The following is a 22,571-nucleotide window of genomic DNA, read 5'->3' as shown; positions in this document are numbered from 1 at the left end:
AGTGAGTGTCAGAGAGTGATAGTGAGTGTCTGAGAGTGTCAGAGAGTGTCAGAGAGTGATAGAGAGTGTCAGAGAGTGGTAGAGAGTGTCAGAGAGTGATAGAGAGTGTCAGGGAGAGATAGTGAGTGTCTGAGAGTGTCAGAGAGTGATAATGAGTGCCTGAGAGTGTCTGAGAGTGTCAGAGTGTGTCGGTGAGTGATAGAGAGTGTCAGAGAGTGATAGTGAGTGTCAGAGAGTGTCAGTGAGAGTCAGAGAGTGTCAGACAGTGTCAGAGAGTGTCAGAGAGTGTCAGAGAGTGTCCGAGAGAGTCAGAGAGTGTCCGAGAGTGTCCGAGAGTGTCCGAGAGTGATAGAGAGTGTCCAAGAGTGATAGAGAGTGTCAGAGAGTGATAGTGAGTGTCAGAGAGTGATAGTGAGTGTCAGAGAGTGTCAGTGAGTGTCAGAGAGTGATAGAGAGTGTTGGAGAGTGTCAGAGAGTGTCAGAGTGTGTCAGAGAGTGATAGAGAGTGTCAGAGAGTGATAGAGAGTGTCAGAGTGTGTCAGAGAGTGTCAGAGAGTGTTGAGAGTGTCTGAGAGTTATAGGGAGTGTCAGAGAGTATCAGAGAGCGATAGAGAGTGATACAGAGTGACAGAGAGTGTCAGAGAGAGATAGAGAGCGACAGAGAGTGATAGAGAATGTCAGCGAGTGATAGTGAGTGTCAGAGAGAGATAGAGAGTGTCAGAGAGTGATAGAGATTGTCAGAGAGTGTCTGAGAGTGTCTGAGAGTGTCTGAGAGTGTCTGAGAGTGTCTGAGTGTGTCTGAGAGTGTCAGAGTGTGTCAGAGAGTTATAGTGAGTGATAGAGAGTGATAGATAGTGTCAGAGGGTGTCAGAGAGTGTCAGAGAGTTATAGAGAGTGTCAGAGAGTGCAAGAGAGTGTTAGAGAGTGATAGAGAGTGACAGAGAGTGATAGAGAGTGACAGAGAGTGTCAGAGAGTGATAGTGAGTGTCAGAGAGTGATAGTGAGTGACTGAGAGTTTCTGAGAGTGTCTGAGATTGTCAGAGTGTGTCAGAGTGTGTCAGAGAGTGATAGAGAGTGTCAGAGAGTGATAGGGAGTTTCAGAGAGTGATAGTGAGTGTCAGAGAGTATCAAATAGCGATAGTGAGTGTCTGAGAGTGTCTGAGATTGTCAGAGAGTGTCAGTGAGTGTCAGAGAGTGATAGAGAGTGTCAGAGAGTGATAGAGAGTGTCAGAGAGTGTCAGAGAGTGATAGACAGTGTCAGAGAGTGATAGAGTGTTTCAGAGAGTGATAGTGAGTGTCAGAGAGTATCAAATAGCGATAGTGAGTGTCTGAGAGTGTCTGAGATTGTCAGAGAGTGTCAGTGAGTGTCAGAGAGTGATAGAGAGTGTCAGAGAGTGTCAGAGAGTGATAGACAGTGTCAGAGAGTGATAGAGAGTTTCAGAGAGTGATAGTGAGTGTCAGAGAGTATCAGATAGTGATAGTGAGTGTCTGAGAGTGTCAGAGATTGTCAGAGAGTGTCAGAGAGTGTCAGAGAGTGTCAGAGAGTGTCAGAGAGAGTCAGAGAGAGTCAGAGAGAGTCAGAGAGTGATAGACAGTGTCAGAGAGTGATAGTGCGTGTCTGAGAGTGTCAGAGAGTGATAGTGCGTGTCAGAGTGTGTCAGAGAGTGATAGAGAGTGTCAGAGAGTGATAGTGAGTGTCAGAGAGTGTGAGTGAGTGTCAGAGAGTGATAGTGAGTGTCTGAGAGTGTCAGAGAGTGTCAGAGAGTGATAGAGAGTGTCAGAGAGTGGTAGAGAGTGTCAGAGAGTGATAGAGAGTGTCAGGGAGAGATAGTGAGTGTCTGAGAGTGTCAGAGAGTGATAATGAGTGCCTGAGAGTGTCTGAGAGTGTCAGAGTGTGTCGGTGAGTGATAGAGAGTGTCAGAGAGTGATAGTGAGTGTCAGAGAGTGTCAGTGAGAGTCAGAGAGTGTCAGACAGTGTCAGAGAGTGTCAGAGAGTGTCAGAGAGTGTCCGAGAGAGTCAGAGAGAGTCCGAGAGTGTCCGAGAGTGTCCGAGAGTGATAGAGAGTGTCCAAGAGTGATAGAGAGTGTCAGAGAGTGATAGTGAGTGTCAGTGAGTGATAGTGAGTGTCATAGAGTGTCAGTGAGTGTCAGAGAGTGATAGAGAGTGTTGGAGAATGTCAGAGAGTGTCAGAGTGTGTCAGAGAGTGATAGAGAGTGTCAGAGAGTGATAGAGAGTGTCAGAGGGTGTCAGAGAGTGTCAGAGAGTGTTGAGAGTGTCTGAGAGTTATAGGGAGTGTCAGAGAGTATCAGAGAGCGATAGAGAGTGATACAGAGTGACAGAGAGTGTCAGAGAGAGATAGAGAGCGACAGAGAGTGATAGAGAATGTCAGCGAGTGATAGTGAGTGTCAGAGAGAGATAGAGAGTGTCAGAGAGTGATAGTGAGTGATAGAGAGAGTCAGAGAGTGTCAGAGAGAGATGGAGAGTGTCAGAGAGTGATAGAGATTGTCAGAGAGTGTCAGAGAGTGTCAGAGAGTGTCTGAGAGTGTCTGAGTGTGTCTGAGTGTGTCTGAGAGTGTCAGAGTGTGTCAGAGAGTTATAGTGAGTGATAGAGTGTGATAGAGAGTGTCAGAGGGTGTCAGAGAGTGTCAGAGAGTTGTAGAGAGTGTCAGAGAGTGATAGAGAGTGACAGAGAGTGATAGAGAGTGACAGAGAGTGATAGAGAGTGACAGAGAGTGTCAGAGAGTGATAGTGAGTGTCTGAGAGTTTCTGAGAGTGTCTGAGATTGTCAGAGTGTGTCAGAGTGTGTCAGAGAGCGATAGAGAGTGTCAGAGAGTGATAGGGAGTTTCAGAGAGTGATAGTGAGTGTCAGAGAGTATCAAATAGCGATAGTGAGTGTCTGAGATTGTCAGAGAGTGTCAGTGAGTGTCAGAGAGTGATAGAGAGTGTCAGAGAGTGATAGAGAGTGTCAGAGAGTGATAGAGAGTGTCAGAGAGTGTCAGAGAGTGATAGACAGTGTCAGAGAGTGATAGAGAGTTTCAGAGAGTGATAGTGAGTGTCAGAGAGTATCAGATAGTGATAGTGAGTGTCTGAGAGTGTCTGAGATTGTCAGAGAGTGTCAGAGAGTGTCAGAGAGTGTCAGAGAGAGTCAGAGAGAGTCAGAGAGTGATAGACAGTGTCAGAGAGTGATAGTGCGTGTCTGAGAGTGTCAGAGAGTGATAGTGAGTGCCTGAGATTGTCTGAGAGTGTCAGAGTGTGTCAGAGAGTGATAGAGAGTGTCAGAGAGTGATAGTGAGTGTCAGAGAGTGTGAGTGAGTGTCAGAGAGTGATAGTGAGTGTCTGAGAGTGTCAGAGAGTGTCAGAGAGTGATAGAGAGTGTCAGAGAGTGTTAGAGAGTGTCAGAGAGTGATAGAGTGTGTCAGGGAGAGATAGTGAGTGTCTGAGAGTGTCAGAGAGTGATAATGAGTGCCTGAGAGTGTCTGAGAGTGTCAGAGTGTGTCGGTGAGTGATAGAGAGTGTCAGAGAGTGATAGTGAGTGTCAGAGAGTGTCAGTGAGAGTCAGAGAGTGTCAGACAGTGTCAGAGAGTGTCAGAGAGTGTCCGAGAGTGTCAGAGAGTGTCCGAGAGTGTCCGAGAGTGTCCGAGAGTGATAGAGAGTGTCCAAGAGTGATAGAGAGTGTCAGAGAGTGATAGTGAGTGTCCGAGAGTGATAGAGAGTGTCCGAGAGTGATAGAGAGTGTTGGAGAGTGTCAGAGATTGTCAGAGAGTGTCAGAGAGTGATAGAGAGTGTCAGAGAGTGATAGAGAGTGTCAGAGGGTGACAGTGAGTGTCTGAGTGTGTCAGAGAGTGTCAGAGAGTGTTTGTGAGTGTCAGAGTGTGTCAGAGAGTGATAGAGGGTGATAGAGAGTGTCAGAGAGTGATAGAGAGTGTCAGAGAGTGATAGAGAGTGTCAGAGAGTGATAGTGAGTGTCAGAGAGTGTGAGTGAGTGTCAGAGAGTGATAGTGAGTGTCTGAGAGTGTCAGAGAGTGTCTGAGAGTGATAGAGAGTGTCAGAGAGTGGTAGAGAGTGTCAGAGAGTGATAGAGTGTGTCAGGGAGAGATAGTGAGTGTCTGAGAGTGTCAGAGAGTGATAATGAGTGCCTGAGAGTGTCTGAGAGTGTCAGAGTGTGTCGGTGAGTGATAGAGAGTGTCAGAGAGTGATAGTGAGTGTCAGAGAGTGTCAGTGAGTGTCAGAAAGAGTCAGAGAGTGTCAGACAGTGTCAGAGAGTGTCAGAGAGTGTCAGAGAGTGTCCGAGAGTGTCCGAGAGTGTCCGAGAGTGATAGAGAGTGTCCGAGAGTGATAGAGAGTGTCAGAGAGTGATAGTGAGTGTCAGAGAGTGATAGTGAGTGTCAGAGAGTGTCAGAGAGTGTCAGAGAGTGTCAGAGATTGTCAGAGAGTGTCCGAGAATGATTAAGTGTGTCAGAGGGTGACAGTGAGTGTCTGAGAGTGTCAGAGAGTGCTAGTGAGTGCAAGTGAGTGTCAGAGAGTGTCAGAGAGTGTCAGAGAGTTTCAGTGAGTATCAGAGTGTGTCAGAGAGTGATAGAGAGTGTCAGAGAGTGATAGAGAGTGTCAGAGAGTGTCAGAGAGTGCTAGTGAGTGTCAGAGAGTGTCAGAGAGTGTCAGAGAGTGTCAGTGAGTATCAGAGTGTGTCAGAGAGTGATAGAGAGTGTCAGAGAGTGATAGAGAGTGTCAGAGAGTGTCAGAGAGTGATAATGAGTGTCAGAGTGTGTCAGAGAGTGTCAGAGAGTGTCAGAGAGTGTCAGAGAGTGATAATGAGTGTCAGAGAGTGTCAGAGAGTGTCAGAGAGTGATAGTGAGTGTCTGAGAGTGTCAGAGAGTGTCAGAGAGAGATAGAGAGTGTCAGAGAGTGATAGTGAGTGTCTGAGAGTGTCAGAGAGTGTCAGAGAGTGTGAGAGAGTGTCAGAGGGAGATAGAGAGTGTCAGAGAGTGACAGTGTGTGTCTGAGAGTGTCAGAGAGTGTCAGAGAGCGATAGAGAGTAATAGAGAGTGTCAGAGAGAGATAGAGAGTGTCAGAGAGTGATAGAGACTGTCAGAGAGTGTCAGAGAGTGATAATGAGTGTCAGAGGGTGTCAGAGAGAGATAGAGAGTGTCAGAGAGTGATAGAGAGTGTCAGAGAGTATCAGAGAGTGATAGTGAGTATCAGAGAGTGTCAGAGAGTGATAGAGAGTGTCAGAGAGTGTGTGAGAGAGTCAGAGAGAGATAGAGAGTGTCAGAGAGTGATAGTGAGTATCAGAGAGAGATAGAGAGTGTCAGAGAGTGATATGAGTGTCTGAGAGCGTCAGAGAGTGTCAGAGAGCGATAGAGAGTGATAGAGAGTGTCAGAGAGAGATAGAGAGTGTCAGAGAGTGATAGTGAGTGTCTGAGAGTGTCAGAGAGTGTCAGAGAGAGATAGAGATTGTCAGAGTGTGACAGTGAGTGTCTGAGAGTGTCAGAGTGTGTCAGAGAGTGATAGAGAGTGTCATAGAGTGTCAGAGATATATAGAGAGTGTCAGAGAGTGATAGAGAGAGTCAGAGAGTGATAGAGAGTGTCAGAGAGTGATAGTGACTGTCTGAGAGTGTCAGAGAGCGACAGAGAGTGATAGAGAGTGTCAGAGAGTGTCAGAGAGAGATAGAGAGTTTCAGAGAATGATAGAGAGTGTCAGAGGGTGTCAGAGAGTGTTGAGAGTGTCAGAGAGTTATAGGGAGTGTCAGAGAGTGTCAGAGAGTATCAGAGAGCGATAGAGAGTGATACAGCGTGTCAGAGAGTGTCAGAGAGAGATAGAGAGCGACAGAGAGTGATAGAGAATGTCAGCGAGTGATAGTGAGTGTCAGAGAGAGATAGAGAGTGTCAGAGAGTATCAGAGAGTGATAATGAGTGTCAGAGAGTGTCAGAGAGAGATAGAGAGTGTCAGAGAGTGATAGTGAGTGATAGAGACAGTCAGAGAGTGTCAGAGAGAGATGGAGAGTGTCAGAGAGTGATAGAGATTGTCAGAGAGTGTCAGAGAGTGTCAGAGAGTGTCTGAGAGTGTCTGAGAGTGTCTGAGTGTGTCTGAGAGTGTCAGAGTGTGTCAGAGAGTTATAGTGAGTGATAGAGAGTGATAGAGAGTGTCAGAGGGTGTCAGAGAGTGTCAGAGAGTTATAGAGAGTGTCAGAGAGTGCAGGAGAGTGTTAGAGAGTGATAGAGAGTGACAGAGAGTGATAGAGAGTGACAGAGAGTGTCAGAGAGTGATAGTGAGTGTCAGAGAGTGATAGTGAGTGTCTGAGAGTATCAAATAGCGATAGTGAGTGTCTGAGAGTGTCTGAGATTGTCAGAGAGTGTCAGTGAGTGTCAGAGAGTGATAGAGAGTGTCAGAGAGTGATAGAGAGTGTCAGAGAGTGTCAGAGAGTGATAGTGAGTGCCTGAGATTGTCTGAGAGCGTCAGAGTGTGTCAGAGAGTGATAGAGAGTGTCAGAGTGTGTCAGAGATTGATAGTGAGTGTCAGAGAGTGTGAGTGAGTGTCAGAGAGTGATAGTGAGTGTCTGAGAGTGTCAGAGAGTGTCAGAGAGTGATAGAGAGTGTCAGAGAGTGGTAGAGAGTGTCAGAGAGTGATAGAGAGTGTCAGGGAGAGATAGTGAGTGTCTGAGAGTGTCAGAGAGTGATAATGAGTGCCTGAGAGTGTCTGAGAGTGTCAGAGTGTGTCGGAGAGTGATAGAGAGTGTCAGAGAGTGATAGTGAGTGTCAGAGAGTGTCAGTGAGTGTCAGAGAGAGTCAGAGAGTGTCAGAGAGTGTCAGAGAGTGTCCGAGAGTGATAGAGAGTGTCCAAGAGTGATAGAGAGTGTCAGAGAGTGATAGTGAGTGTCCGAGAGTGATAGAGAGTGTCCGAGAGTGATAGAGAGTGTCAGAGAGTGATAGTGAGTGTCGGAGAGTGATAGTGAGTGTCAGAGAGTGTCAGTGAGTGTCAGTGAGTGTCAGAGAGTGTCAGAGAGTGTCAGAGAGTGTCCGAGAATGATTGAGTGTCAGAGGGTGACAGTGAGTGTCTGAGAGTGTCAGAGAGTGCTAGTGAGTGTCAGAGAGTGTCAGAGAGTGTCAGTGAGTATCAGAGTGTGTCAGAGAGTGATAGAGAGTGTTGGAGAGTGTCAGAGAGTGTCAGAGTGTGTCAGAGAGTGATAGAGAGTGTCAGAGAGTGATAGAGAGTGATAGAGAGTGTTGGAGAGTGTCAGAGAGTGTCAGAGTGTGTCAGAGAGTGATAGACAGTGTCAGAGAGTGATAGAGTGTTTCAGAGAGTGATAGTGAGTGTCAGAGAGTATCAAATAGCGATAGTGAGTGTCTGAGAGTGTCTGAGATTGTCAGAGAGTGTCAGTGAGTGTCAGAGAGTGATAGAGAGTGTCAGAGAGTGTCAGAGAGTGATAGACAGTGTCAGAGAGTGATAGAGAGTTTCAGAGAGTGATAGTGAGTGTCAGAGAGTATCAGATAGTGATAGTGAGTGTCTGAGAGTGTCAGAGATTGTCAGAGAGTGTCAGAGAGTGTCAGAGAGTGTCAGAGAGTGTCAGAGAGAGTCAGAGAGAGTCAGAGAGAGTCAGAGAGTGATAGACAGTGTCAGAGAGTGATAGTGCGTGTCTGAGAGTGTCAGAGAGTGATAGTGCGTGTCAGAGTGTGTCAGAGAGTGATAGAGAGTGTCAGAGAGTGATAGTGAGTGTCAGAGAGTGTGAGTGAGTGTCAGAGAGTGATAGTGAGTGTCTGAGAGTGTCAGAGAGTGTCAGAGAGTGATAGAGAGTGTCAGAGAGTGGTAGAGAGTGTCAGAGAGTGATAGAGAGTGTCAGGGAGAGATAGTGAGTGTCTGAGAGTGTCAGAGAGTGATAATGAGTGCCTGAGAGTGTCTGAGAGTGTCAGAGTGTGTCGGTGAGTGATAGAGAGTGTCAGAGAGTGATAGTGAGTGTCAGAGAGTGTCAGTGAGAGTCAGAGAGTGTCAGACAGTGTCAGAGAGTGTCAGAGAGTGTCAGAGAGTGTCCGAGAGAGTCAGAGAGTGTCCGAGAGTGTCCGAGAGTGTCCGAGAGTGATAGAGAGTGTCCAAGAGTGATAGAGAGTGTCAGAGAGTGATAGTGAGTGTCAGAGAGTGATAGTGAGTGTCAGAGAGTGTCAGTGAGTGTCAGAGAGTGATAGAGAGTGTTGGAGAGTGTCAGAGAGTGTCAGAGTGTGTCAGAGAGTGATAGAGAGTGTCAGAGAGTGATAGAGAGTGTCAGAGGGTGTCAGAGAGTGTCAGAGAGTGTTGAGAGTGTCTGAGAGTTATAGGGAGTGTCAGAGAGTATCAGAGAGCGATAGAGAGTGATACAGAGTGACAGAGAGTGTCAGAGAGAGATAGAGAGCGACAGAGAGTGATAGAGAATGTCAGCGAGTGATAGTGAGTGTCAGAGAGAGATAGAGAGTGTCAGAGAGTGATAGTGAGTGATAGAGAGAGTCAGAGAGTGTCAGAGAGAGATGGAGAGTGTCAGAGAGTGATAGAGATTGTCAGAGAGTGTCAGAGAGTGTCAGAGAGTGTCTGAGAGTGTCTGAGTGTGTCTGAGTGTGTCTGAGAGTGTCAGAGTGTGTCAGAGAGTTATAGTGAGTGATAGAGTGTGATAGAGAGTGTCAGAGGGTGTCAGAGAGTGTCAGAGAGTTGTAGAGAGTGTCAGAGAGTGATAGAGAGTGACAGAGAGTGATAGAGAGTGACAGAGAGTGATAGAGAGTGACAGAGAGTGTCAGAGAGTGATAGTGAGTGTCTGAGAGATTCTGAGAGTGTCTGAGATTGTCAGAGTGTGTCAGAGTGTGTCAGAGAGCGATAGAGAGTGTCAGAGAGTGATAGGGAGTTTCAGAGAGTGATAGTGAGTGTCAGAGAGTATCAAATAGCGATAGTGAGTGTCTGAGATTGTCAGAGAGTGTCAGTGAGTGTCAGAGAGTGATAGAGAGTGTCAGAGAGTGATAGAGAGTGTCAGAGAGTGATAGAGAGTGTCAGAGAGTGTCAGAGAGTGATAGACAGTGTCAGAGAGTGATAGAGAGTTTCAGAGAGTGATAGTGAGTGTCAGAGAGTATCAGATAGTGATAGTGAGTGTCTGAGAGTGTCTGAGATTGTCAGAGAGTGTCAGAGAGTGTCAGAGAGTGTCAGAGAGAGTCAGAGAGAGTCAGAGAGTGATAGACAGTGTCAGAGAGTGATAGTGCGTGTCTGAGAGTGTCAGAGAGTGATAGTGAGTGCCTGAGATTGTCTGAGAGTGTCAGAGTGTGTCAGAGAGTGATAGAGAGTGTCAGAGAGTGATAGTGAGTGTCAGAGAGTGTGAGTGAGTGTCAGAGAGTGATAGTGAGTGTCTGAGAGTGTCAGAGAGTGTCAGAGAGTGATAGAGAGTGTCAGAGAGTGTTAGAGAGTGTCAGAGAGTGATAGAGTGTGTCAGGGAGAGATAGTGAGTGTCTGAGAGTGTCAGAGAGTGATAATGAGTGCCTGAGAGTGTCTGAGAGTGTCAGAGTGTGTCGGTGAGTGATAGAGAGTTTCAGAGAGTGATAGTGAGTGTCAGAGAGTGTCAGTGAGAGTCAGAGAGTGTCAGACAGTGTCAGAGAGTGTCAGAGAGTGTCCGAGAGTGTCAGAGAGTGTCCGAGAGTGTCCGAGAGTGTCCGAGAGTGATAGAGAGTGTCCAAGAGTGATAGAGAGTGTCAGAGAGTGATAGTGAGTGTCCGAGAGTGATAGAGAGTGTCCGAGAGTGATAGAGAGTGTCAGAGAGTGATAGTGAGTGTCAGAGAGTGATAGTGAGTGTCAGAGAGTGTCAGTGAGTGTCAGAGAGTGATAGAGAGTGTTGGAGAGTGTCAGAGATTGTCAGAGAGTGTCAGAGAGTGATAGAGAGTGTCAGAGAGTGATAGAGAGTGTCAGAGGGTGACAGTGAGTGTCTGAGTGTGTCAGAGAGTGTCAGAGAGTGTTTGTGAGTGTCAGAGTGTGTCAGAGAGTGATAGAGGGTGATAGAGAGTGTCAGAGAGTGATAGAGAGTGTCAGAGAGTGATAGAGAGTGTCAGAGAGTGATAGTGAGTGTCAGAGAGTGTGAGTGAGTGTCAGAAAGTGATAGTGAGTGTCTGAGAGTGTCAGAGAGTGTCTGAGAGTGATAGAGAGTGTCAGAGAGTGGTAGAGAGTGTCAGAGAGTGATAGAGTGTGTCAGGGAGAGATAGTGAGTGTCTGAGAGTGTCAGAGAGTGATAATGAGTGCCTGAGAGTGTCTGAGAGTGTCAGAGTGTGTCGGTGAGTGATAGAGAGTGTCAGAGAGTGATAGTGAGTGTCAGAGAGTGTCAGTGAGTGTCAGAAAGAGTCAGAGAGTGTCAGACAGTGTCAGAGAGTGATAGTGAGTGTCAGAGAGTGTCAGAGAGTGTCAGAGAGTGTCAGAGAGTGTCAGAGATTGTCAGAGAGTGTCCGAGAATGATTAAGTGTGTCAGAGGGTGACAGTGAGTGTCTGAGAGTGTCAGAGAGTGCTAGTGAGTGCAAGTGAGTGTCAGAGAGTGTCAGAGAGTGTCAGAGAGTTTCAGTGAGTATCAGAGTGTGTCAGAGAGTGATAGAGAGTGTCAGAGAGTGATAGAGAGTGTCAGAGAGTGTCAGAGAGTGCTAGTGAGTGTCAGAGAGTGTCAGAGAGTGTCAGAGAGTGTCAGTGAGTATCAGAGTGTGTCAGAGAGTGATAGAGAGTGTCAGAGAGTGATAGAGAGTGTCAGAGAGTGTCAGAGAGTGATAATGAGTGTCAGAGAGTGTCAGAGAGTGTCAGAGAGTGTCAGAGAGTGTCAGAGAGTGATAATGAGTGTCAGAGAGTGTCAGAGAGTGTCAGAGAGTGATAGTGAGTGTCTGAGAGTGTCAGAGAGTGTCAGAGAGAGATAGAGAGTGTCAGAGAGTGATAGTGAGTGTCTGAGAGTGTCAGAGAGTGTCAGAGAGTGTGAGAGAGTGTCAGAGGGAGATAGAGAGTGTCAGAGAGTGACAGTGTGTGTCTGAGAGTGTCAGAGAGTGTCAGAGAGCGATAGAGAGTAATAGAGAGTGTCAGAGAGAGATAGAGAGTGTCAGAGAGTGATAGAGACTGTCAGAGAGTGTCAGAGAGTGATAATGAGTGTCAGAGGGTGTCAGAGAGAGATAGAGAGTGTCAGAGAGTGATAGAGAGTGTCAGAGAGTATCAGAGAGTGATAGTGAGTATCAGAGAGTGTCAGAGAGTGATAGAGAGTGTCAGAGAGTGTGTGAGAGAGTCAGAGAGAGATAGAGAGTGTCAGAGAGTGATAGTGAGTATCAGAGAGAGATAGAGAGTGTCAGAGAGTGATATGAGTGTCTGAGAGCGTCAGAGAGTGTCAGAGAGCGATAGAGAGTGATAGAGAGTGTCAGAGAGAGATAGAGAGTGTCAGAGAGTGATAGTGAGTGTCTGAGAGTGTCAGAGAGTGTCAGAGAGAGATAGAGATTGTCAGAGTGTGACAGTGAGTGTCTGAGAGTGTCAGAGTGTGTCAGAGAGTGATAGAGAGTGTCATAGAGTGTCAGAGATATATAGAGAGTGTCAGAGAGTGATAGAGAGAGTCAGAGAGTGATAGAGAGTGTCAGAGAGTGATAGTGACTGTCTGAGAGTGTCAGAGAGCGATAGAGAGTGATAGAGAGTGTCAGAGAGTGTCAGAGAGAGATAGAGAGTTTCAGAGAATGATAGAGAGTGTCAGAGGGTGTCAGAGAGTGTTGAGAGTGTCAGAGAGTTATAGGGAGTGTCAGAGAGTGTCAGAGAGTATCAGAGAGCGATAGAGAGTGATACAGCGTGTCAGAGAGTGTCAGAGAGAGATAGAGAGCGACAGAGAGTGATAGAGAATGTCAGCGAGTGATAGTGAGTGTCAGAGAGAGATAGAGAGTGTCAGAGAGTGTCAGAGAGTGATAATGAGTGTCAGAGAGTGTCAGAGAGAGATAGAGAGTGTCAGAGAGTGATAGTGAGTGATAGAGACAGTCAGAGAGTGTCAGAGAGAGATGGAGAGTGTCAGAGAGTGATAGAGATTGTCAGAGAGTGTCAGAGAGTGTCAGAGAGTGTCTGAGAGTGTCTGAGAGTGTCTGAGTGTGTCTGAGAGTGTCAGAGTGTGTCAGAGAGTTATAGTGAGTGATAGAGAGTGATAGAGAGTGTCAGAGGGTGTCAGAGAGTGTCAGAGAGTTATAGAGAGTGTCAGAGAGTGCAAGAGAGTGTTAGAGAGTGATAGAGAGTGACAGAGAGTGATAGAGAGTGACAGAGAGTGTCAGAGAGTGATAGTGAGTGTCAGAGAGTGATAGTGAGTGTCTGAGAGTATCAAATAGCGATAGTGAGTGTCTGAGAGTGTCTGAGATTGTCAGAGAGTGTCAGTGAGTGTCAGAGAGTGATAGAGAGTGTCAGAGAGTGATAGAGAGTGTCAGAGAGTGTCAGAGAGTGATAGACAGTGTCAGAGAGTGATAGACAGTGTCAGAGAGTGATAGTGCGTGTCTGAGAGTGTCAGAGAGTGATAGTGAGTGCCTGAGATTGTCTGAGAGTGTCAGAGTGTGTCAGAGAGTGATAGAGAGTGTCAGAGTGTGTCAGAGAGTGATAGTGAGTGTCAGAGAGTGTGAGTGAGTGTCAGAGAGTGATAGTGAGTGTCTGAGAGTGTCAGAGAGTGTCAGAGAGTGATAGAGAGTGCCTGAGATTGTCTGAGAGTGTCAGAGTGTGTCAGAGAGTGATAGAGAGTGTCAGAGTGTGTCAGAGAGTGATAGTGAGTGTCAGAGAGTGTGAGTGAGTGTCAGGGAGAGATAGTGAGTTTCTGAGAGTGTCAGAGAGTGATAATGAGTGCCTGAGAGTGTCTGAGAGTGTCAGAGTGTGTCGGAGAGTGATAGAGAGTGTCAGAGAGTGATAGTGAGTGTCAGAGAGTGTCAGTGAGTGTCAGAGAGAGTCAGAGAGTGTCAGAGAGTGTCAGAGAGTGTCAGAGAGTGTCCGAGAGTGATAGAGAGTGTCCAAGAGTGATAGAGAGTGTCAGAGAGTGATAGTGAGTGTCCGAGAGTGATAGAGAGTGTCCGAGAGTGATAGAGAGTGTCAGAGAGTGATAGTGAGTGTCGGAGAGTGATAGTGAGTGTCAGAGAGTGTCAGTGAGTGTCAGTGAGTGTCAGAGAGTGTCAGAGAGTGTCAGAGAGTGTCCGAGAATGATTGAGTGTCAGAGGGTGACAGTGAGTGTCTGAGAGTGTCAGAGAGTGCTAGTGAGTGTCAGAGAGTGTCAGAGAGTGTCAGTGAGTATCAGAGTGTGTCAGAGAATGATAGAGAGTGTTGGAGAGTGTCAGAGAGTGTCAGAGTGTGTCAGAGAGTGATAGAGAGTGTCAGAGAGTGATAGAGAGTGATAGAGAGTGTTGGAGAGTGTCAGAGAGTGTCAGAGTGTGTCAGAGAGTGATAGAGAGTGTCAGAGAGTGATAGAGAGTGTCAGAGAGTGTCAGAGAGTGATAGACAGTGTCAGAGAGTGATAGAGAGTTTCAGAGAGTGATAGTGAGTGTCAGAGAGTATCAGATAGTGATAGTGAGTGTCTGAGAGTGTCTGAGATTGTCAGAGAGTGTCAGAGAGTGTCAGAGAGTGTCAGAGAGAGTCAGAGAGAGTCAGAGAGAGTCAGAGAGTGATAGACAGTGTCAGAGAGTGATAGTGCGTGTCTGAGAGTGTCAGAGAGTGATAGTGAGTGCCTGAGATTGTCTGAGAGTGTCAGAGTGTGTCAGAGAGTGATAGAGAGTGTCAGAGAGTGATAGTGAGTGTCAGAGAGTGTGAGTGAGTGTCAGAGAGTGATAGTGAGTGTCTGAGAGTGTCAGAGAGTGTCAGAGAGTGATAGAGAGTGTCAGAGAGTGGTAGAGAGTGTCAGAGAGTGATAGAGAGTGTCAGGGAGAGATAGTGAGTGTCTGAGAGTGTCAGAGAGCGATAATGAGTGCCTGAGAGTGTCTGAGAGTGTCAGAGTGTGTCGGTGAGTGATAGAGAGTGTCAGAGAGTGATAGTGAGTGTCAGAGAGTGTCAGTGAGAGTCAGAGAGTGTCAGACAGTGTCAGAGAGTGTCAGAGAGTGTCCGAGAGTGTCAGAGAGTGTCAGAGAGTGTCCGAGAGTGTCCGAGAGTGATAGAGAGTGTCCAAGAGTGATAGAGAGTGTCAGAGAGTGATAGTGAGTGTCCGAGAGTGATAGAGAGTGTCCGAGAGTGATAGAGAGTGTCAGAGAGTGATAGTGAGTGTCAGAGAGTGATAGTGAGTGTCAGAGAGTGTCAGTGAGTGTCAGAGAGTGATAGAGAGTGTTGGAGAGTGTCAGAGAGTGTCAGAGTGTGTCAGAGAGTGATAGAGAGTGTCAGAGAGTGATAGAGAGTGTCAGAGGGTGACAGTGAGTGTCTGAGTGTGTCAGAGAGTGTCAGAGAGTGTTTGTGAGTGTCAGAGTGTGTCAGAGAGTGTCAGAGAGTGATAGAGGGTGATAGAGAGTGTCAGAGAGTGATAGAGAGTGTCAGAGAGTGATAGTGAGTGTCAGAGAGTGTGAGTGAGTGTCAGAGAGTGATAGTGAGTGTCTGAGAGTGTCAGAGAGTGTCTGAGAGTGATAGAGAGTGTCAGAGAGTGGTAGAGAGTGTCAGAGAGTGATAGAGAGTGTCAGGGAGAGATAGTGAGTGTCTGAGAGTGTCAGAGAGTGATAATGAGTGCCTGAGAGTGTCTGAGAGTGTCAGAGTGTGTCGGTGAGTGATAGTGAGTGTCAGAGAGTGTGAGTGAGTGTCAGAAAGAGTCAGAGAGTGTCAGACAGTGTCAGAGAGTGTCAGAGAGTGTCAGAGAGTGTCCGAGAGTGTCCGAGAGTGATAGAGATTGTCCGAGAGTGATAGAGAGTGTCAGAGAGTGATAGTGAGTGTCAGAGAGTGATAGTGAGTGTCAGAGAGTGTCAGAGAGTGTCAGAGAGTGTCAGAGAGTGTCAGAGAGTGTCAGAGAGTGTCAGAGATTGTCAGAGAGTGTCCGAGAATGATTGAGAGTGTCAGAGGGTGACAGTGAGTGTCTGAGAGTGTCAGAGAGTGCTAGTGAGTGCCAGTGAGTGTCAGAGAGTGTCAGAGAGTGTCAGTGAGTATCAGAGTGTGTCAGAGAGTGTCAGTGAGTATCAGAGTGTGTCAGAGAGTGATAGAGAGTGTCAGAGAATGATTGAGAGTGTCAGAGGGTGACAGTGAGTGTCTGAGAGTGTCAGAGAGTGCTAGTGAGTGTCTGAGAGTGTCAGAGAGTGCTAGTGAGTGCCAGTGAGTGTCAGAGAGTGTCAGAGAGTGTCAGTGAGTATCAGAGTGTGTCAGAGAGTGATAGAGAGTGTCAGAGAGTGATAGAGAGTGTCAGAGAGTGTCAGAGAGTGATAATGAGTGTCAGAGAGTGTCAGAGAGTGTCAGAGAGTGTCAGAGAGTGATAATGAGTGTCAGAGAGTGTCAGAGAGTGTCAGAGAGAGATAGAGAGTGTCAGAGAGTGATAGTGAGTGTCTGAGAGTGTCAGAGAGTGATAGTGAGTGCCTGAGATTGTCTGAGAGTGTCAGAGTGTGTCAGAGAGTGATAGAGAGTGTCAGAGAGTGATAGTGAGTGTCAGAGAGTGTGAGTGAGTGTCAGAGATTGATAGTGAGTGTCTGAGAGTGTCAGAGAGTGTCAGAGAGTGATAGAGAGTGTCAGAGAGTGTTAGAGAGTGTCAGAGAGTGATAGAGTGTGTCAGGGAGAGATAGTGAGTGTCTGAGAGTGTCAGAGAGTGATAATGAGTGCCTGAGAGTGTCTGAGAGTGTCAGAGTGTGTCGGTGAGTGATAGAGAGTGTCAGAGAGTGATAGTGAGTGTCAGAGAGTGTCAGTGAGAGTCAGAGAGTGTCAGAGAGTGTCAGAGAGTGTCAGAGAGTGTCCGAGAGTGATAGAGAGTGTCCAAGAGTGATAGAGAGTGTCAGAGAGTGATAGTGAGTGTCCGAGAGTGATAGAGAGTGTCCGAGAGTGATAGAGAGTGTCAGAGAGTGATAGTGAGTGTCGGAGAGTGATAGTGAGTGTCAGAGAGTGTCAGTGAGTGTCAGTGAGTGTCAGAGAGTGTCAGAGAGTGTCAGAGAGTGTCCGAGAATGATTGAGTGTCAGAGGGTGACAGTGAGTGTCTGAGAGTGTCAGAGAGTGCTAGTGAGTGTCAGAGAGTGTCAGAGAGTGTCAGTGAGTATCAGAGTGTGTCAGAGAGTGATAGAGAGTGTTGGAGAGTGTCAGAGAGTGTCAGAGTGTGTCAGAGAGTGATAGAGAGTGTCAGAGAGTGATAGAGAGTGATAGAGAGTGTTGGAGAGTGTCAGAGAGTGTCAGAGTGTGTCAGAGAGTGATAGAGAGTGTCAGAGAGTGATAGAGAGTGTCAGAGAGTGTCAGAGAGTGATAGACAGTGTCAGAGAGTGATAGAGAGTTTCAGAGAGTGATAGTGAGTGTCAGAGAGTATCAGATAGTGATAGTGAGTGTCTGAGAGTGTCTGAGATTGTCAGAGAGTGTCAGAGAGTGTCAGAGAGTGTCAGAGAGAGTCAGAGAGAGTCAGAGAGAGTCAGAGAGTGATAGACAGTGTCAGAGAGTGATAGTGCGTGTCTGAGAGTGTCAGAGAGTGATAGTGAGTGCCTGAGATTGTCTGAGAGTGTCAGAGTGTGTCAGAGAGTGATAGAGAGTGTCAGAGAGTGATAGTGAGTGTCAGAGAGTGTGAGTGAGTGTCAGAGAGTGATAGTGAGTGTCTGAGAGTGTCAGAGAGTGTCAGAGAGTGATAGAGAGTGTCAGAGAGTGGTAGAGAGTGTCAGAGAGTGATAGAGAGTGTCAGGGAGAGATAGTGAGTGTCTGAGAGTGTCAGAGAGTGATAATGAGTGCCTGAGAGTGTCTGAGAGTGTCAGAGTGTGTCGGTGAGTGATAGAGAGTGTCAGAGAGTGATAGTGAGTGTCAGAGAGTGTCAGTGAGAGTCAGAGAGTGTCAGACAGTGTCAGAGAGTGTCAGAGAGTGTCCGAGAGTGTCAGAGAGTGTCAGAGAGTGTCCGAGAGTGTCCGAGAGTGATAGAGAGTGTCCAAGAGTGATAGAGAGTGTCAGAGAGTGATAGTGAGTGTCCGAGAGTGATAGAGAGTGTCAGAGAGTGATAGTGAGTGTCAGAGAGTGATAGTGAGTGTCAGAGAGTGATAGTGAGTGTCAGAGAGTGTCAGTGAGTGTCAGAGAGTGATAGAGAGTGTTGGAGAGTGTCAGAGAGTGTCAGAGTGTGTCAGAGAGTGATAGAGAGTGTCAGAGAGTGATAGAGAGTGTCAGAGGGTGACAGTGAGTGTCTGAGTGTGTCAGAGAGTGTCAGAGAGTGTTTGTGAGTGTCAGAGTGTGTCAGAGAGTGTCAGAGAGTGATAGAGGGTGATAGAGAGTGTCAGAGAGTGATAGAGAGTGTCAGAGAGTGATAGTGAGTGTCAGAGAGTGTGAGTGAGTGTCAGAGAGTGATAGTGAGTGTCTGAGAGTGTCAGAGAGTGTCTGAGAGTGATAGAGAGTGTCAGAGAGTGGTAGAGAGTGTCAGAGAGTGATAGAGAGTGTCAGGGAGAGATAGTGAGTGTCTGAGAGTGTCAGAGAGTGATAATGAGTGCCTGAGAGTGTCTGAGAGTGTCAGAGTGTGTCGGTGAGTGATAGTGAGTGTCAGAGAGTGTGAGTGAGTGTCAGAAAGAGTCAGAGAGTGTCAGACAGTGTCAGAGAGTGTCAGAGAGTGTCAGAGAGTGTCCGAGAGTGTCCGAGAGTGATAGAGATTGTCCGAGAGTGATAGAGAGTGTCAGAGAGTGATAGTGAGTGTCAGAGAGTGATAGTGAGTGTCAGAGAGTGTCAGTGAGTGTCAGAGAGTGTCAGAGAGTGTCAGAGAGTGTCAGAGAGTGTCAGAGATTGTCAGAGAGTGTCCGAGAATGATTGAGAGTGTCAGAGGGTGACAGTGAGTGTCTGAGAGTGTCAGAGAGTGCTAGTGAGTGCCAGTGAGTGTCAGAGAGTGTCAGAGAGTGTCAGTGAGTATCAGAGTGTGTCAGAGAGTGTCAGTGAGTATCAGAGTGTGTCAGAGAGTGATAGAGAGTGTCAGAGAATGATTGAGAGTGTCAGAGGGTGACAGTGAGTGTCTGAGAGTGTCAGAGAGTGCTAGTGAGTGTCTGAGAGTGTCAGAGAGTGCTAGTGAGTGCCAGTGAGTGTCAGAGAGTGTCAGAGAGTGTCAGTGAGTATCAGAGTGTGTCAGAGAGTGATAGAGAGTGTCAGAGAGTGATAGAGAGTGTCAGAGAGTGTCAGAGAGTGATAATGAGTGTCAGAGAGTGTCAGAGAGTGTCAGAGAGTGTCAGAGAGTGTCAGAGAGTGATAATGAGTGTCAGAGAGTGTCAGAGAGTGTCAGAGAGAGATAGAGAGTGTCAGAGAGTGATAGTGAGTGTCTGAGAGTGTCAGAGAGTGATAGTGAGTGCCTGAGATTGTCTGAGAGTGTCAGAGTGTGTCAGAGAGTGATAGAGAGTGTCAGAGAGTGATAGTGAGTGTCAGAGAGTGTGAGTGAGTGTCAGAGAGTGATAGTGAGTGTCTGAGAGTGTCAGAGAGTGTCAGAGAGTGATAGAGAGTGTCAGAGAGTGTTAGAGAGTGTCAGAGAGTGATAGAGTGTGTCAGGGAGAGATAGTGAGTGTCTGAGAGTGTCAGAGAGTGATAATGAGTGCCTGAGAGTGTCTGAGAGTGTCAGAGTGTGTCGGTGAGTGATAGAGAGTGTCAGAGAGTGATAGTGAGTGTCAGAGAGTGTCAGTGAGAGTCAGAGAGTGTCAGACAGTGTCAGAGAGTGTCAGAGAGTGTCCGAGAGTGTCAGAGAGTGATAATGAGTGCCTGAGAGTGTCTGAGAGTGTCAGAGTGTGTCGGTGAGTGATAGAGAGTGTCAGAGAGTGATAGTGAGTGTCAGAGAGTGTCAGTGAGTGTCAGAAAGAGTCAGAGAGTGTCAGACAGTGTCAGAGAGTGTCAGAGAGTGTCAGAGAGTGTCAGAGAGTGTCCGAGAGTGTCCGAGAGTGTCCGAGAGTGATAGAGAGTGTCCGAGAGTGATAGAGAGTGTCAGAGAGTGATAGTGAGTGTCAGAGAGTGATAGTGAGTGTCAGAGAGTGTCAGAGAGTGTCAGAGAGTGTCAGAGAGTGTCAGAGATTGTCAGAGAGTGTCCGAGAATGATTAAGTGTGTCAGAGGGTGACAGTGAGTGTCTGAGAGTGTCAGAGAGTGCTAGTGAGTGCAAGTGAGTGTCAGAGAGTGTCAGAGAGTGTCAGAGAGTTTCAGTGAGTATCAGAGTGTGTCAGAGAGTGATAGAGAGTGTCAGAGAGTGATAGAGAGTGTCAGAGAGTGTCAGAGAGTGCTAGTGAGTGTCAGAGAGTGTCCGAGAATGATTGAGAGTGTCAGAGGGTGACAGTGAGTGTCTGAGAGTGTCAGAGAGTGCTAGTGAGTGCCAGTGAGTGTCAGAGAGTGTCAGAGAGTGTCAGTGTGTATCAGAGTGTGTCAGAGAGTGTCAGTGAGTATCAGAGTGTGTCAGAGAGTGATAGAGAGTGTCAGAGAATGATTGAGAGTGTCAGAGGGTGACAGTGAGTGTCTGAGAGTGTCAGAGAGTGCTAGTGAGTGTCTGAGAGTGTCAGAGAGTGCTAGTGAGTGCCAGTGAGTGTCAGAGAGTGTCAGAGAGTGTCAGTGAGTATCAGAGTGTGTCAGAGAGTGATAGAGAGTGTCAGAGAGTGATAGAGAGTGTCAGAGAGTGTCAGAGAGTGATAATGAGTGTCAGAGAGTGTCAGAGAGTGTCAGAGAGTGTCAGAGAGTGTCAGAGAGTGATAATGAGTGTCAGAGAGTGTCAGAGAGTGTCAGAGAGAGATAGAGAGTGTCAGAGAGTGATAGTGAGTGTCTGAGAGTGTCAGAGAGTGATAGTGAGTGCCTGAGATTGTCTGAGAGTGTCAGAGTGTGTCAGAGAGTGATAGAGAGTGTCAGAGAGTGATAGTGAGTGTCAGAGAGTGTGAGTGAGTGTCAGAGAGTGATAGTGAGTGTCTGAGAGTGTCAGAGAGTGTCAGAGAGTGATAGAGAGTGTCAGAGAGTGTTAGAGAGTGTCAGAGAGTGATAGAGTGTGTCAGGGAGAGATAGTGAGTGTCTGAGAGTGTCAGAGAGTGATAATGAGTGCCTGAGAGTGTCTGAGAGTGTCAGAGTGTGTCGGTGAGTGATAGAGAGTGTCAGAGAGTGATAGTGAGTGTCAGAGAGTGTCAGTGAGAGTCAGAGAGTGTCAGACAGTGTCAGAGAGTGTCAGAGAGAGTCCGAGAGTGTCAGAGAGTGATAATGAGTGCCTGAGAGTGTCTGAGAGTGTCAGAGTGTGTCGGTGAGTGATAGAGAGTGTCAGAGAGTGATAGTGAGTGTCAGAGAGTGTCAGTGAGTGTCAGAAAGAGTCAGAGAGTGTCAGACAGTGTCAGAGAGTGTCAGAGAGTGTCAGAGAGTGTCAGAGAGTGTCCGAGAGTGTCCGAGAGTGATAGAGAGTGTCCGAGAGTGATAGAGAGTGTCAGAGAGTGATAGTGAGTGTCAGAGAGTGATAGTGAGTGTCAGAGAGTGTCAGAGAGTGTCAGAGAGTGTCAGAGAGTGTCAGAGATTGTCAGAGAGTGTCCGAGAATGATTAAGTGTGTCAGAGGGTGACAGTGAGTGTCTGAGAGTGTCAGAGAGTGCTAGTGAGTGCAAGTGAGTGTCAGAGAGTGTCAGAGAGTGTCAGAGAGTTTCAGTGAGTATCAGAGTGTGTCAGAGAGTGATAGAGAGTGTCAGAGAGTGATAGAGAGTGTCAGAGAGTGTCAGAGAGTGCTAGTGAGTGTCAGAGAGTGTCAGAGAGTGTCAGAGAGTGTCAGTTAGTATCAGAGTGTGTCAGAGAGTGATAGAGAGTGTCAGAGAGTGATAGAGAGTGTCAGAGAGTGTCAGAGAGTGATAATGAGTGTCAGAGAGTGTCAGAGAGTGTCAGAGAGTGTCAGAGAGTGATAATGAGTGTCAGAGAGTGTCAGAGAGTGTCAGAGAGTGATAGTGAGTGTCTGAGAGTGTCAGAGAGTGTCAGAGAGAGATAGAGAGTGTCAGAGAGTGATAGTGAGTGTCTGAGAGTGTCAGAGAGTGTCAGAGAGTGTGAGAGAGTGTCAGAGGGAGATAGAGAGTGTCAGAGAGTGACAGTGTGTGTCTGAGAGTGTCAGAGAGTGTCAGAGAGCGATAGAGAGTAATAGAGAGTGTCAGAGAGAGATAGAGAGTGTCAGAGAGTGATAGAGACTGTCAGAGAGTGTCAGAGAGTGATAATGAGTGTCAGAGGGTGTCAGAGAGAGATAGAGAGTGTCAGAGAGTGATAGAGAGTGTCAGAGAGTATCAGAGAGTGATAGTGAGTATCAGAGAGTGTCAGAGAGTGATAGAGAGTGTCAGAGAGTGTGTGAGAGAGTCAGAGAGAGATAGAGAGTGTCAGAGAGTGATAGTGAGTATCAGAGAGAGATAGAGAGTGTCAGAGAGTGATATGAGTGTCTGAGAGCGTCAGAGAGTGTCAGAGAGCGATAGAGAGTGATAGAGAGTGTCAGAGAGAGATAGAGAGTGTCAGAGAGTGATAGTGAGTATCAGAGAGAGATAGAGAGTGTCAGAGAGTGATATGAGTGTCTGAGAGCGTCAGAGAGTGTCAGAGAGCGATAGAGAGTGATAGAGAGTGTCAGAGAGAGATAGAGAGTGTCAGAGAGTGATAGTGAGTGTCTGAGAGTGTCAGAGAGTGTCAGAGAGAGATAGAGATTGTCAGAGTGTGACAGTGAGTGTCTGAGAGTGTCAGAGTGTGTCAGAGAGTGATAGAGAGTGTCATAGAGTGTCAGAGATATATAGAGAGTGTCAGAGAGTGATAGAGAGAGTCAGAGAGTGATAGAGAGTGTCAGAGAGTGATAGTGACTGTCTGAGAGTGTCAGAGAGCGACAGAGAGTGATAGAGAGTGTCAGAGAGTGTCAGAGAGAGATAGAGAGTTTCAGAGAATGATAGAGAGTGTCAGAGGGTGTCAGAGAGTGTTGAGAGTGTCAGAGAGTTATAGGGAGTGTCAGAGAGTGTCAGAGAGTATCAGAGAGCGACAGAGAGTGATACAGCGTGTCAGAGAGTGTCAGAGAGAGATAGAGAGCGACAGAGAGTGATAGAGAATGTCAGCGAGTGATAGTGAGTGTCAGAGAGAGATAGAGAGTGTCAGAGAGTGTCAGAGAGTGATAATGAGTGTCAGAGAGTGTCAGAGAGAGATAGAGAGTGTCAGAGAGTGATAGTGAGTGATAGAGACAGTCAGAGAGTGTCAGACAGTGATAGAGAGTGATAGAGAGTGATAGAGAGTGTCAGAGAGTGAAAGTGAGTGTCTGAGAGTGTCAGAGAGTGTCAGAGAGTGTCAGAGAGTGTCAGAGATTGTCAGAGAGTGTCCGAGAATGATTGAGAGTGTCAGAGGGTGACAGTGAGTGTCTGAGAGTGTCAGAGAGTGCTAGTGAGTGCCAGTGAGTGTCAGAGAGTGTCAGAGAGTGTCAGTGAGTATCAGAGTGTGTCAGAGAGTGTCAGTGAGTATCAGAGTGTGTCAGAGAGTGATAGAGAGTGTCAGAGAATGATTGAGAGTGTCAGAGGGT

Source organism: Heterodontus francisci, chromosome 10 (genome assembly GCF_036365525.1).
Source record: "Heterodontus francisci isolate sHetFra1 chromosome 10, sHetFra1.hap1, whole genome shotgun sequence".
Taxonomy (NCBI): domain Eukaryota; kingdom Metazoa; phylum Chordata; class Chondrichthyes; order Heterodontiformes; family Heterodontidae; genus Heterodontus; species Heterodontus francisci.
Note: the sequence above shows the minus strand (reverse complement) of the source record.